The 16,454-nt window shown below is 29.8% G+C and overlaps 1 protein-coding gene across 3 annotated transcripts in view; it reads left to right on the forward strand.

The window, feature by feature from the left end:
• Nucleotides 1-444: 444 nt before the first annotated feature.
• Nucleotides 445-16,454, forward strand: part of unc-13-4A (BAI1 associated protein 3) — a 173,478-nt gene continuing 157,468 nt past the window's right edge. For all 3 annotated transcript variants that reach the window (XM_089223563.1, XM_089223564.1, XM_089223565.1), the window contains exon 1: nucleotides 445-650. The gene's annotated coding sequence lies outside the window, so the exon portion shown is untranslated. The remainder of the gene's footprint in view (nucleotides 651-16,454) is intronic.

Consider the following 16,454-nt stretch of genomic DNA (forward strand, 5'->3'; position numbering starts at 1 on the left):
TTAAGAAAATAAACAGAGATAATAAGATACGTTTTCGGGCCTATAACAAAGTGTGTGTATGTGTGGGAAGGGGTAGGGGGGCTCGAATCATGCGAGTGCGTATACGAAGAATTTTCGAGCGGGTTTTCCGGGGCTCAGAGAGAAGTTGAAGCTCAACGGAGAGGAGGAGTTGGTAGTTTGGGAAACTGCGTGTAAGGCTGGCGGCGGGTGAGATGGCGGCCGAGTACGGGTCTACGCGCAGTCGGCACGACCCACGGCGGCGGACCCTCAAAGTTACCCGCACCCCACTGCACCGACCCCCCACGTACGGGTGGCGCACGATACCCCTGCAGCCGCCTCGCGCTCTCGCGGCACCTGTTGACAACCCTCGGCGACACGCAAGGCCGTCGCTGGTGCTGCTGCCGCTGGTGCTGCCGCCGCTACCGCTGGTGCCACACTCCAGACCCGCGGTTCCTGGCGAGTGGTGGTGATCCGTACGCGTACCCACGACACCGTCACCGACGCTTGCGAGCGCACACGCGCACACACGTACAGGTGTCGTCGTCTATATCGCTGGCGACGCGCACAAGCGCACGCCGTGCACCGCTGTCGAGTCCGAAATTCGCGTCCGACACCTCGTCGATCAGTGCCACCGTCACAATTTCAGAGAGGTAAGCGCAAGGATTTTTTTTTTTTAACGTTTTTGGGTTTTGGTTTCTCCTTGCACACTATAGTTACACATCGTCGATGTTAGCTTACTACGAATTTTTTTTTTTTTTTTTGGGGGGGGGGGGGGGGGGTAGAGGTTAAAAATTGAATCTCCCAACCCTCAACCTTTTGATTAATACAGAACAGCATCATTGTGTATTCAGCATTAATACAGCGCAGTGTATACTAAACGGGATATCGTTTAAACGGAAATAAATCGAAAAGATGATTTGTTTCACGCGTCACCTCATTTCACATGACTTGTATCAATTTATTTCTATTATAAAAATCCCTTGTTAGATGAAAGACCGATCAATGTGTATTTATTTCTTGCGATGAATTTGAAGAATCGTATTCCTCCCGTTATTTTTTTAATTTTAATTTTAATATATTTGTAATCAAACTTATCATATTTTTGGAAATTGATTGTAGTATAAGTATAGCACAAGTAAACAAAAAATAAATAAATAAATACTCGTAAATAATAATAAACACACAATTAATAGTCGATGGTTTGGTTAATAGTAAATATAATCGAAGTTTTTTTTTTCAATTTGCATTGTATGTCATAAAATATTGATATTGTCACAGATTATGTATTTTTTAATGTCAAACAAACTGTCAAGTGAAATTCGTATGATGTAATCGAGATAATTTAAAACGGGTTTGTTAGTACCACGTCATTTTTTGTTCTGCTCGAAATTGAATTGAAAAATAAAAACGACAACTAAAATAATAATAATAAACGGAAAAAAAATTATAGCTATTTACCATCGTTATAAAAATGTATCATTCATATTGTAATATATTATGTATATGTTTGTGAACAAGGTGATTCCTTATTAAACGTACTGTACAAATTTTCTCAATGAATTTAATGGGTTTTTTTTTAAAAAAAAGAGCGTAGTTCTTAATGCACTATATTTTTTCATGAACAAACGAGTATCGCTTTATCTCAAGGGAGTTTTCTTAAGTATTATATTTTCCTCCAATTGAATGTCAAATTATTATTATTTTCTTTTTTATATAAGATAAAGATATGAAAAAATCCATTTTCAGTTAAAAATGCAAACTTGGTCATCAAGCTGCCTTTTGTTTTCTAACCTCAGTTTTATTTACACTTGTCCCTTAACATGTGATTCAATATTTACGATGAATTAAATTGTATATACAACAGATAAAAATAAAAATACTTTATTAATTATTACTTAATAATTTTTGTTGGGATGTACCTTACATTTCTTTTGTGTAGCTTACGTTCACGTTTACATAAAAATCATATTAGTGTTACAAATTACTGTACCTACCTATATGTAATCAAAATTAATGATGGTATTCACCATAACAGTTATTGTGACAAAATAAAACGGTCCGTAATACAATGATAATAATAATTGTAATAAAATTATCAATAATTTTTTGTATAATCAAGTTTTGGATATATTGTCGTGCTGTAATGATCACGCAACTTGTGTTCCTTATTAAATAGTACTTAATATATAGCAAAATATTTAATTAAAAGACTAAATTCAATCACGCGAGCATGTCATACTTAAGGATTTAACAACTTATCACTATAGTAATTTAAATAATAAATTCCTTAGGATAAACTGGTGCACCACGAATGTGTACAGATTTGTTGGTATATCCTTCCCATAAGTTATTATTTACGGCAATAAACGTAATAACAAATAAGGGGAAACATCAGCTTTGGGGTAAAAACAAACCATGATCGGTATTTATCGACTACGGTCCAAAAAAAATTGTAAACCGATATATAACAAATTGGTTATGGACATCGAATTCCTCAAAACTAACCCTATTAATTTTTTTAATAGGAAATTTATACCAGTTTTCGATGCCAAATTTCTAAATGTCGTTTTAACGACACATTACACATTCTGTATATGTAGGTAGAAAAGTTAAGGTCTAAATATTTAGTAAATATTTAATTCTAAAAATGTATTTTCTATTTAATATTCATAAACATTTCACACAATGTTAACGCTCACGAAAGATATATCTAACTATCTTACGTCACAATAACATAATAGTAATAATAATAATATATGTGACCTATACCAATACCTTGTTTACTGTTGAAATGCATGATAAAATATATTCATCATTTCTTCTGCTTACAAATTACACGTAATTTATGAATCAGATCAGAATAGTCACCGATTTCCCGATTCCATTCTTCCCGATAAATTGTGCAGTTTGTATAAATCATCAAATATTTTACAGGCTGTTCTAGAAAAAATATTGAAATAGGAATATTAACATTTTTACACTATAACAAACAATGGCTTAAACATTATATTAAAATACAATAATATACCTTTTCCCATAAATCTAAATTACTTTGGATATTTAAGATCTAAGTCGGTGTAGTCCATGGGATGTATGCCTTAATTTAATTCACTTCAACTATCTCTCTTCAGTCTCTTCTGATCCGATCGTACAAAAATTTTAAATCCACTTATACATTATAACCTGCGTTGTATTTACGCTTTTTAATTGAAAATTTTCAGTAAATTTAATAGGGTTTCAAATTAAATTAACATATTAAACTGAATAATTCTCCATATAACAATATAATATTATGAAAGGTAGCGTAAAAATTATTTGTATTTTACATTTTTACGCATATATTTTTGTAATAAACTTATATTGGATAAGCAAAATAAATATAAATAACTCGATGTTGGTTAAGGTTTTCTCGATCAACGTTCATAGATTTTTGTTATTTATTTATTTATTATTATTACTTTTTTTTTTGTTTATAGCAAATACTTTTTTGACGATACTAAATAGTGTACGGCAGCTAAAACGTATTTTTAAATCGTAAAAAACCAAGTTTAGTACAACATATTGTATGGGTGACTATGTTTCGGAAACCTATAACTTATAGTTAGGTACCCATCTTTCTAGTACTCATACGTGACGATAATAAAAATATGTAGGTTTTCCTCTTCTCGTAGTGTAATTCATTCGTTCATCTTGGCTTTTGTCTGACGTCACAGGTTACCAAAATATATTTAAAAATCAGTGTAGTCACTCACGACTATATAATATGGAAATAACCAAATTTTAGTGATTATTAATGCTTGAGAATAAATTATTGAATAAAAAATATAATGATGAAATAACCAATAAATTTAATTTGTCTTAAATACCTATACACTTTATTTTATAAACGTGAATGCGCTTTGCTTATATGCAGTCGTCAATGAGTATCAAAAATTAAGCATTAACATCTGGCTTAAAGGCATTTAAATGAATTAATGATTTACAACCAAATGTATTAGAATGTTTTTTATTCAATATTATATGATGATCGATGTTATCGATATCGTGCATTAAAACTGATATTTTATTGTCCAGTTATTATTTTTCCTGCCTTATCCTCTATAAAATACTCACTCACGTTAAGCTTTTTATTATATGCATTTGTTAATCCTGGAAATAGTGTTAATTTAATGTTATAAATCAAATTTAATAGTAAATGAGCATCAGCTTAATATGGATTAAAAGGCGTTATATTATGTGCACCTAAATTCCCAATTAACTTAATACACATTGATTTTAATGCGTGATTTTGGGTGCATAATATAAATGTGGTCTACTATATGTGTATGACTGTAGGTCAATAGGTGACGAGGTAATAAAAAAAAAATAAAAAAATTATAGACCATAATTTATTATTTAGAGATTTTGTTGAAAATTATTTTTTTACAATAAATTAAAATAAAACAGTAGAGAATAGAATGATAGAAAAATTATCATGTTCATTAAAATAATAATACGTACGTGTATATCTTTATCCATAAATATGTCTTATTCGTGTGTAGTATACAAAATATTACGCAGAACGATTTCATTAAGTGAATTTTATAAGATTTGCGGTGTTTCGTAGTGTGTTTTTCATAACTTTTGATGTAAACTTGAAAATAATCGTTATTCTGCAAATTTAAAATTTATCCAATTAAGTTTATATTCCAAAAATCATAGCAACAATAGTAAGCGATTTTATTACAAAACTATACACATTTCCCAATTATTCTTGTACCACGCATTCTCACAACATCATTTTTGTAAACATCTAGTTATACAACATTATCAAGGCACTTACACTTTAAACAATTAATTTTAATATAATATTATTATTAGTAAAACTATTCTAACATTATAGCTACTCATAGTTTTCGCATGAAGAATGTTTTCATTGTTATTTATTGTGTTAAAATCACGCCGAAATTCTTTGTAAACATATATTCATAATGGACTTTGAACAATGATAATATGCTTTTTCATCTAAAACCATGAGTTTTTTATTTTATTTGGTTTTCTTCTTTAAATCGTGATACCCAATACCTACAATTAATATTGTACTATGCAGTAATGGTGTTCTAAATCAATATTTTACAGTAGAAATACGCATTCTCATTTATAGTGGAGTTTAAAGAATGGATAAAATCGTCTGAATATTTTATTCATTTTTCTAAGAATTTAACTGGTGTTGTAAAATAAAATAATTATATTAAACTGCGTTTATTTTTGAAAATATGATACATTTAAACAGCACGTACGCATTCACCATTCGCGCATATCAATGAAAATATTCTCGTAAAAAAATTGTTTTAATGCATTTATCATCTGTCTGAATAAATATTAAAAACTTAGATAGGAAAATGTAATTTTTCTTAATGTCAAACTGATTTACTGCACCATAGATGACATCACATATGTGTGTGTGTGTGTGTCCCCTTTTTTCTTCTTCGAAATAATTGTTTTCTTTCCATAATTCTTAAATATTTCACATAAAACTATAACAAACTAAAATACACTACCTACCTATAAATAATTTGAGGTTTACACGTCATGGACATCACAAACGGAATTTTATGTTAGGTAGTTGATAATCAGGTGGCATGGTGTCATTATATATTATATTCTTAGATTTTTTGGCACTTATTAAATTAAATTACACTTTAAAATACCCAACAGATCAACAAGTCTATTGAATCTACTCTCGTTTAAAGAGCCATCTTGAACTCCATTGTTATAACATTGCTCTGGTATTCTATTATAAAATATAAAAACATCTGGTTGGTTGGAATTTCAGAACCAGCTAATATAGTGTATTAGTATAATAATAATAATAATAATATATTTATTTAGCAAACAAACAAACAACAAAAGTAATAGTTTAAGACAAGATAATAATAACATGTTTGCAAGCTCATCCTATAAGCATAGATATGCTTGAAGACGAATGAGCTGGATTCGTGTTTTGAGTAAATTATATGTATGGTTGAGTTTCAAAGCTGACGCATCTTGTGAAAAAATACCAAATAATAATTTTAAATGTATGCCAAACGGAACTATACAATATATGATGATACATTGGTAATATATAGTTGTATGATGCTGACAACATTTTTGTATATAATTCATTATACTACGAATATTTTGTATGTGAATAGTCATGATTTTTAATAAGTCTCATTAATTAGTATGAATTTATCATTAAATATAGTAACCTGGAATGTATTTTTGCATCACTCTGAGTCTCTGAATCTGAAATATAACAATAATTCGTAACTGATGTTGCAATAATATTTGTTTATAAGAGAAATATGAACAATACCTGAAGATAGATTAGATAGACAGGTATTTAGAGAGATAAATTAAGCTTTACGTTCCAATAATCATCCAGAAATATTTAAATAAACAATGAAGAGTATTAATAAATAAGACTGCAAAAATCACGATTTAATATCTCACTACAACATATTATTTGATTTATTCACCTTAAAGATATCTTATACTCAATGATAATCAATATAATATTGTAATAAATTCAAAGACTTACGTCATATTCTTTACATTTTGAGGTATATTTATATTTTTTCTTCGCTAAAATTGCTAGTTGAAAACAAAAACTCCGTTTTTGCAACTGCGTTCACAGAACCAAATATCATAATCATTATATTTTGTTAGCTCAGTGAAATAAACAGAAACTATAATATGATATTATTATTCCGACATAACAAAATATCGCGATTTTTATTTCAATAAAATATTATAATTGCTATCGTTTTTTATTTGCTATTTTTATTATATTATTATTATTTCAATTTTGAAGCAATCCTGCTTGCCAAGATTGCGTGTGAATGATACATAGTGTTGTCGTACTTCACGGGGTGCACTGAAATAAGTGCATCGTCGTGTGAACGCGTTTCTACATATTACCAAATGGTTGGTGGTGTAGTGTACGTATCGTACCTCATCGACACTTTCAAAAAACATTATTATTCCCAATGCTTGAATAATTTACCTGACAATATTTCTGGTGAAAAAAAGTCCGATAAGTATGGCACTCTGCTTAATGAGACCGCCCGGTTGAATGCGTTTCTAAAAGTAAACGATGCGACACTAAAGTATATATAGGTACAAGGTAGGTTAGGTGGGTAAGGGGGATGTATTATGCGATATCGGTGACGTCACCGAATACGCTGGCTAGTTTCGGTTCTAATAACGATTCATCGTTTTGAGATCCCTTTCGAAAATAAAAAATAAAATAAAAATGTTGTTTTCGTTTTCAAAGCAAATATTAACTGTCACCCATTCAAATGGAGATCGTCAATTACATCGGATGAATATGAAACACGTTTATAATGTACATCATTCCCATTCATGCTTTAGAATTACATGTGACTAACCGTTGTTTCGATGTTCAGATTTGATGCACATATAAAAGAGATTTGTATACAAATAGTGCTGCAATTGGTTTAATCGAACACAAAAAAGTTTGGCCTCTATACAAGTTATTATTTGAGATGGTATAATTCGATGTATTTTTGAAAATGGATCGTGTTTTTTATTATTCCCCCATTATTATCTAACACATCTGAAACGCTTATATAGTTCAGATAGAATACATAAAATGTCAGTAATAATTAATCATTGTTATTTATTTATTTCATTTATTGATTTGTTTTTTAATTTAAGATGTTATATAAATTTCAAATTAAACTATCAATAAAATTTCAAAAAAATTGAAAATTTGTATTTATTTTTAGTACGAATGTTACTGTTTTTATAAATCTAATTTTTATTTAATGCAGCTATAGAAAATTAGATTGTTTGTCAGAATAGGAAAATACACGCCACAAAACTGCCAATTAGCTATGTTCGCAGATGATACAGCAATAATAACTCAAAATCAAGCATTTGAAGACCTACAAAGCTCCCTTGACGAACTATCCCTATGGTACTCAAAATGAAAACTAACACTAAACCCGTCCAAAAGCGAAGCAAAAATATTTACACTCAGAAAATACATAATTCCGACTTAACTATACAAATTAACAATCAAGAAATCAATTGGAACAACAAAGATGATTCAGTAAAATACCTAGGATTACACCTCAATGAAAAACTAAGCTAGAAAATATACATTAACAAAAAATTAAATTAAGGGTAGTGGGTACACAAGGCTGCGAATCTGTACCCCCTATTAAATCATAGCTCTACTATAGATATGAAATGCTCTCTTCTCCTATACACAGCAATTGTAAGACCATTGCCCAGTATGGGCAGCTACCTCAAAAACAAAAATTACAAACCTTCCGAAATACATTTCTAAGAATAGCCCTAAAGGTCCTTTGGTTCATGAGAAAAAAATAACTACACAACGATACGGGCCAACCACACCTATTAACTTGGATAACAAAACGATTTAAAAATGTCCACGAAAAACTTCATAAAGTTGACGGAGCACTTCACTTCAAAATCAGTAGAAGATCCGTCAATTTAAGACTCAAACCTAGGCTACCTCAGGATATCCTACTAGAGCCCAATGAAAACACCTTAACCTCAGATTCTGACCAAGACTCATAAGCTAACCAATATTTTAAAGTATTGTAGTAAATGTAAATACTGTTGTGAACAATTACATTATCAATTATTATTATAATTACTATGAATTGTAAAACATTGTAAAAATGCTTGGTGTTTTAATTATTATTTTAAAACACAATTAAATTAATAAATAAAATACATTTTTTTTAAACTTATTTAAAAAAAATTTGTCGAATGGTTCTGAAAAATGTCTATAATTTACATTATAGATAGTGGCACATTTTGTGATTCTATTAAAGATAAAAAATTATACTTAATAATAAACAAGTTATAATTTAAATTTACTATCACTATTCATTCAAACTTCCGTTTCGAATAGAAATAACTGTGGCTGAAGAGTCTTTAAAACTCTTCATTGGCTTTATTTTGGAATTCAAGTTCCGTTTTTAAACGATTCGAAAGTTTTAATGAAAAGTTTATTCGCGTGTACGGAGATCCGATGAAATGCAGCGAAATCTCTCGGACCGAATTTAATTAATAGAATTAAGGACAGTACTATGTCAAAAACATTTCGAATTGTTGCTCAAATGTTCAATACTAAACAGCACAAATCCGTGTCAAATACGGGCAGGTGTATTTCTTGCTTCCATTACGTACATAATACATATAAAAAGAATAATAATTGTAAATAACAAATCTAAATTTAATTAAACTCCGGTTTAGTGCTGTGTCCCTTCTGCTCTGGAGACCGGAAGAGAACCAATTAATTCGTCGGTTCACATGTCCTGGCTGGCTGACGGAAGACCCTTCACTGGCAAATTGTGATTTTAATACTGTAGCACGAGGATTTTCCTTCTGGATAAGGTTAATTATTGCCATGTCCAAACTGATGGAAGTTCATATATATATATATGATATAAATTATGGTTTTTAGTTTCTGGGAAACGATCGCGAACACGCAACTCCCTTTTAGCCCCATTTCTGAAATGTCCACCAACTAATTACTCACGTAACCGGTGCGGATAAATGGGGTCAAATAATTTGCTTAAATTATCTTTATCTCAGATATTATATGTTTTGATGATAAGCCTACTGAAACCAACGATATTTTTCTTTGACACTATCATTTGATCGGTTATTATGAGTAAGCATTCAGAATGTAATGACCGTCATCAATCGGAATTTCAACTTGTGCGTGTTGGATTTAAAAAAAAAAAAAAATTTTACTGCCAACAATCATGATATTTTGCTAGTAGGTATTATACGTATGATCTTTTTTCGCTGGGTAGCGTACAAGTCTCTCAATTAAATGTTTTAACGAGACAACTTTTGCCTATATACCAGATATCTCTACGCATGAATTTCACATTGTACATTTCCTTATTCCGGATGACCACATATGGTTTTTCACAAGTACACGAATATTGATGAAAAAGGTCGATCATTAAAAAGGATAAGGAGCGTTCGAAAGCAACGTCATAAAAGGTCTTTGATATCAAATCGATCTTTAACACACTCAGGTCACAAATAGGAACCTTTTTGTTTTCGAGTTTTAGAAATGGACTAAGTATAAATATTGGTTATCGACAATATGAATTTTACAGGTACCAACATTTATTTTCAGTAAAATTTCATAGAAATATATATATTCTTACATCTGAAAAATATGTGTCAGTACATTCGAATTCATGCAAGTATATAAAATATTTAAAATGTAAATAATTAAATATATAATATTATGCGTTTTTAGTGTTTTTACACGAAGTCATTGACAATTTCAAATTTTTCGTATATTTGCGCATTTATTATTGTACATTACATAAATATTTTTTTTATTTTTTTTTTTTTTACTTTTCAAAGAAAGTTCGTTCAAAAGCAAAAATAAATAAATGTTTTATGTATATAATGAGAAAAATAGTTTTTCTTGGAATTTGGGTCCCTATAAAATAACAATACAATAATCAGAAAAAAAATATGACGTTAACATTTTAGATTTTAAGTGAAGCGTGAAATGAATTGGTGTTTTACATTGATGTTTTTTGATATATCATTTTCTGTCAAATATTTTTTAGTTGAACGTGTCTTTAAAAAATTGCACATACTACATTTTCAGATTTCTGGTGTATTTTTTTTTTTTTTTTTGTGTAGAGAAATGTAGAAATTGTAATTATTCGGTTATTCCAACATTAAGATTATCTTATCTGTTAAATGCATTTGCCGTAAACTACGATGAATTGGCGCTGTTTCAACGAGGTCCACTACAAAGAATATTGTATTTGAACGTGACAGTTAATCACTATTTATATAGTCTTATTATTAGTCAATGCGGTTACTTGTGTAAGAAAGCAGCACCAACCTGTGATGCGAAAAAAAACGTCCAAAATTACTATCCACGTATTCTGTGATTCCTGATTGCCACTTTGGTCAGTCATCTTTTGCAGTTAAATTAAGAATTCGAAAATGTTTTTCGTTTGAATCGTTTCAAATTTCACGATAACATCAATCTTTAAGACTAGGTATCATTGGGTTATGTAAACTGATTTTAAACTAACACAATATCACTTTAAAGAGTGATACTGATTTTTGTAGTGGTATTCACAATGTCAGACTCCAGCTGACGTTTTAGATATTATTTTCAACTTTACCACAGTTGGAGATTTTTTAAAGAACCTTCGCTTTCGGTTGAAGCTAAATTGTATTTATTTTCATAATATCTGCATGATTATAATTTTTCGCAAAAAATTTGTTTAATTGTCTACGTAAAACAATTGACACACTAGTGTGCCTAATCGAATGTTGTGATATGTATTTTGTCTACATTAACTTAATAACACGAGCCTAGTAAGAGTTTAAAGAATTTATACATTTCTATGTTTTATTTTACGAAAATTGTTTACTAAGGTTTAAACATATGCAACAGTAAATTACATAATGTTGTTATGGCTATATTATTATGCCTAATTTGTGTAAACTAATTATTATGAAGTACATTATTCAAATAAATATTATTATTATTCGAAATAATTGGTATCATACAATACTAAACAAATATTATGTTCTTCGTGTGACTAAACATCAACCAAATCAACTTGCAACCTAAAACCAAGCGAAGCTTAATGAATAATAAGAATATGTATAACGAAAGAACACTTTCAATTTAAACATCTCCTGTAGTTTTGTATCGGACAAATTGGAATAAATTAATTATAATTGCGTCATCTTCAATATTAATCAGCCTTTTCTGTACTTTAAACTAATACAGCACAAAGTTTTGTAATTTTAAATAATATAATCCTTAGCCTACCACCTAATAAATCCTATTAATTTACATAAATTAATATTGCTTTATCGGCACGAAGATTTATCTTTAAATATAATATGTTCGCGCTTTTTCAAGAAACATTCCTAGCCATGGAATCGCCAAATTAATTTTTGGTATCCATTATGAATGCCACACATTAATTCCGTACTTAAATATTTAGCTAGAACTCGTGGGAATAGCTTTTCGGTTATAAGTTATTACCCACAATAATTATACTATATACTATATACTATCCGAAAGGTTTGGTAATGATAAGTTTGATAATTTTTTCATATGACCAAATTATAGTGTGCTATCGGCTAGACAACAGTGTATGTTTTTATAACGCCAACAATTGTATCGAATGTTTTTCTGAAAAACATTTGAGCACTTCATTAGATTTTCACGACGAATATCGCGGTCATTTTTTGAAAATGGTATTCAAACAATTATATATTTTTCGTGACTTATCCTAAATTAGCCTAATCCATAAGATATCTCGTTAACAATTATTTTGGTCACGGTCGTCTCGGATGTGCTTCGAATGCGTCAACACGTTTCGATCGGATGGAGATGGTCGTTGAAAACGTGTTCGCATGATCTAGAAAAATAAAATAAAACTAAATTTAAAAATATTCAAATTTATTTTAATCGTGAAATCGAATGAGACACGTCTTAAAGATACGTATTAGGTTTTCGTAATTTGTGGATAGTCCAACGACATTATGCATTATATTATATTATTGTCTAACATGGTAGGTATTAAGCAGGAATTCTTGGCTTACTGAAAAATACGTGATCGAATAGATTATAATATTATATACGGTAGGTATTTATATGTCATTTAGCCCGTGACGACCGAGGCGTAAATTCGAATGATTGAACTGTTATACAATCTGGGAAATCATTTTATATATTTTCATCTTCTTGCCATAAAAATATTGTGTGCCAGTGCCAAATGTTTTCATTTTTGCAATATGTATATAGAATTACATTTGACAGCGCCTATACTACCATCGTATCCCAATATTGGTTTATGTACGACGCCGCGTTTACTAACCGAAATAGTTAATCAAATTGAAATTCCACTGCCATATTAGTAGCGTTTATAAATTGTTTGAGAAAAATATAATTGATTTACTATAAGCTTCCGTAAAATGTATTATGTCATAGTTTAATACACATGGCGTGTTTACTTGCGCGGATAAACTAAAAAAAAGAGTTAATCGTAACTGTAAATATTTATGTAGAGATGAAGTTCAATCAGTTATAAATTGCCAACTAAATCGTGTGATATAAATTATGATAAAAGTGTAGGTATTGAAAATCTGTTATGTTGCCATAATAATGTTATCCTCGGTGCATTCAAATATGTTTGTGGCACAGGACCTAGAGTTATTTTAAGAAAGTTGTTAGGTTGTCATGAAAAAGCGTTACATAACAACACAACAACTATCTGTACCTTCGATTATGTATTATCATAATATTTTTCACGACTCTTACGATTAATTATATATAAAAATTAATAATAATAATACGCATTATTTATTAAGGGTAAAGTTGCATATAATTTAACATACTGCAGACCATCGAGGATATAACGTTTTTGAATCATATTATATTTTTAATCTTTCATGAATTTATACAAAGTAATTCAGAGTAGATGTTTAATTTAAGTTTCATAAAACATTAAAATAGTTGGGCACAAAGTCGTTTAATAACTACTATAAGTTGTATTTAAGTTTAAGCGTTATGGCTCATGTTCAAAAGATATTTTAAATAGTTTACGATTAATTATTTAGATGTATTATTCCTTGATAACTACCTCTATTCGCAAAAGAGCAAGAACATCCAAAACTTGGACGTTTTGAAAAACGATCTACCTCCATTCATAAAAGTAATTAAAGAATAAAATAAAATTACATTGAAAATCCATTAAGTTTCACCCTCAACTCATAATGCATTACATGAATGAATTCAATGATTTTAAAATATTATTACAGTCACATAGGATTTTGATTTTCAATTAAATATTATTATTATTACCTAAATTAATTTGGATAATAATTTATAATTTATAATTATAATACACTCTAAACATATAATATAACAATGCACTCAAGTTATTAAACTCAGCGTTATGCGTATGTGTACACTTATAGTGCTCTAACAGTTAGTTAAAACTTTATACACTCTCTTGATTAATCTGACAACAATCTAGTTTTCAATACATTTACATTATCTTGCGATCACTCATCAGGCTGTTACCAGACAACTAGCTAGACAATGGTTTTGAGAAGACGCGTTTTTATGGCAGATGGCTTGTCCGTCGCTCATAGTCTAACGGTTAAACGTCTATGAGATAAGTGCCTATTGTTTAATTATCCTTACAGGTGAAATTTTCCCAAAATGTTGAATTTTAATCTCAGTCGTCTATATCATAAACATTATTCTAGTAATAATAATACCGTGTAATATATTATTATAATGACAACAATATTATTTTAGTTTAATTAATCAATTTTCCCTCCGTTGCTCTTAGACGATTATCGTTGTTAATTGACTGTTAAAATTTAAATTAACAAAAATATCTGTTTTCGAGTCACTGATCAATATAATACATTTTTACCTGTACATTCGTTTTTTTTACAATAGGTACATATTATATATAAATATATTACCGGTTCTTCTAGCTGTTGAACTTATTTATCAAATCTACCATGCATTATTAAAGATTGTTTAAAGTACAAGAGTATTCCTAAATATTCTGATAAATATAATATTATTAATAATAATATTATACAAACACCAGTGTTCATAGTAATAATGATATTTATATGTCTCATTTCCTTCCCGACTCACTGTTCGGCTTTCGCAGTACCCACTCAACAATTCACCAAGTGCACAGAGTTGTCGATGCCATTTCATATGCACTTGAAAAAAAATCTTATTGCACATGTGCTTTTTTAGACATTTCACAAGCGTTTGATCGTGTATGGCATCATGGGCTCTTGTTCAAACTAAAAAACTTCTTACATCTAACTTATTATCTAATAATTAAAATTAAATCATATCTTTCTGATTGGCACTTTAGCACTCGCTTTGGTGTTGAACTCTCCAGTATAGCCAAAATTTATGCAGGAGTTCCACAAGGAGGAATACTATCTCCTATCCTTTATAATATTATATACGCTTCTGATCAACCCCCCACGCCATTCACATTGGTTGCGGATTATGTATGCAGATGATAAGGCTATAATATCTACGAATACTGATCCTATAATTGCTGCTCAACATCTACAAAATCACCTTACCCTCATGGAAAGCTGGTACACCAAATGGAGGCTAAAAATAAATCAACCTAAATCTATTCATACTAACCCTCAAACTTGCACCTTGTCCTCCTGTATTCTTGTACGACACTCAAATTCCTAGTTCACAAACCGTAAAATAGCTCTGATTAACTCTTGATCGCAGACTTACCTGGGCCCAATATATTAAATCTAAATGACTTAACCTAATCCATCGACTACGCTCACTAAAAATTTATATTGTAAATAACAAACACACCCACGTTAACACTAAATTATTAATTTATAAATCTTTAATTCAACATGTCTGGACATATGGCATACAACTCTAGGGAAATGCAAAAAAATCAAACATCGACCAAATACAAATATTCCAAAATATATCACTTCGTAAACTTTTAAATGCTCCCTAATATGTATCGAACGATTCTATACATTCTGACTTAAAACTAAAAACGGTTCACGAAGAAACGAAAATTCATTACCAACGTTTCCAAAATCGACTATTATCAAACCAAAACCCACTAATAAAAAATCTTGCTACACCCTCCGTTCCCGGAAACCCCCTCAGACGCCTAAAACGCAAATGGTGCCAGAATCTGCTATCCCTCACAAATTAAACCTACTAATAAATCGAAAAAAAGAGAGAAAAAAAAAGTAAGCTACCTATGAGTGTCATTAATGGATGATTTCTCTATATATGCTAATTCATTACTGTAATTTAAAATGTACTCTAAACACATATACTTATTATGCCAACAGGTTAGTTCAAATAAATAAAAAAATAAAATAAAAATAATATGTCTCACACACACTGCGAATCATACGACACCTTTATCCGATGATAAGAGTAAAATAATGTTACAGACATAAAAATATCTTAACAGAAAGGAAAGTAGTAAATTTCGATCTCAAAATTCTGGTTTTTATATTTAGGAAGTAATTAATAAAAATATAAAACACTTGAGGTGTATATGTTTAATTTTAAAATAAATATGATGAAAATGTTTGTATATACAATGTATAATATCGTGAATTATTCATAATTTTAACTTGGAGTTGGTTTATCTTAAAAATATAAAATCATTTTTATACATCTGGACTAAATATCATGTCTCGTGGTTGCGTCATACCAAAAAACTTCATACATTATTAGTCAGCTATATTTGTTAAACTACAATACAGTGCAAATTGGTTCATTTCGCGTTTTGTTCATAAGTTATATAACTATATTTTTAGTTATAATAATTATTATTATGATTACTGTCCTTACCGTTTCATAACTT

This window comes from Diuraphis noxia, unplaced genomic scaffold (assembly GCF_037042655.1).
Source record: "Diuraphis noxia isolate RWA-SAM2 unplaced genomic scaffold, SU_Dnox_SAM2 contig0003, whole genome shotgun sequence".
Lineage (NCBI taxonomy): Eukaryota > Metazoa > Arthropoda > Insecta > Hemiptera > Aphididae > Diuraphis > Diuraphis noxia.